Source organism: Cornus florida, unplaced genomic scaffold, assembly GCF_030987335.1.
Source record: "Cornus florida cultivar Cherokee Brave unplaced genomic scaffold, ASM3098733v1 CherokeeBrave_3.0.0_Hap2_Chr07, whole genome shotgun sequence".
Taxonomy (NCBI): Eukaryota; Viridiplantae; Streptophyta; class Magnoliopsida; order Cornales; family Cornaceae; genus Cornus; species Cornus florida.
Window position 1 is genome coordinate 49,685,652 of NW_026775577.1, and position 732 is coordinate 49,686,383.

Genomic DNA, 732 nt, shown 5'->3' on the forward strand with positions numbered 1-732 from the left:
ACAAGCATTTGGATGAGTTTCTTGAAGTATGTTCTACCGTAAAATACATGGACATGCCGGAAGAGGTCTTAAGGCTTAAACTTTTTCCATTCACCCTTAAAGATAAGGCAAAATATTGGTTTAACAATCTTAGGCCTTTTTCAATAACTTCTTGGGCAGAAATGCAACAAGAGTTCTTGAAGAAGTACTACCCGGTTTCTCAAAACCAATGCAATGAGAACTTCAATTAGGGAATTTTCACATGGGGATGTGGAAACATTTCATGAGGCATGGGAACGCTTTAATGAATTGCTTAGGAAGTGTCCACATCATGACATGCCCAAAAGGCAATTAGTTTTATATTTCTTTGAGAGCTTATCGGATAATTACAAGGGCATGGTTGATGCTTCCATGGGTGGTTCTTACATTGATAGGCATGAGGATGACGTGTGGCGTCTTTATGAGAGCATGAGTGAAAATTCTTTGCATTGTACTTTATCTTTGGAGAATGGTAGAAATTCTAATGGTAGGAAGAGTGTTGGCTTACATCAAGTCAACCACTCCAATGAAATTGCCGCCGAAATGAAATCATTATGTCAAAGGTTTGATCAACCAAAACTCGGCGAATCAAGTATCTTCTTTCCCTAACCATTCTCATCATGCATCTAATGAGACCTATATGACTTGTTCAAGTGTTTTACATTCTACTTCTAATTGTCCCCATGGACATGTGCAAAGTGAGTATCATGAACA

At 38.3% G+C, this 732-nt stretch overlaps 1 pseudogene; it reads right to left on the reverse strand.

The window, feature by feature from the left end:
• Nucleotides 1–218: 218 nt before the first annotated feature.
• On the reverse strand, nt 219–317 carry LOC132267807 (small nucleolar RNA R71; annotated as a pseudogene).
• Between the last annotated feature and the right edge of the window lie 415 nt (nt 318–732).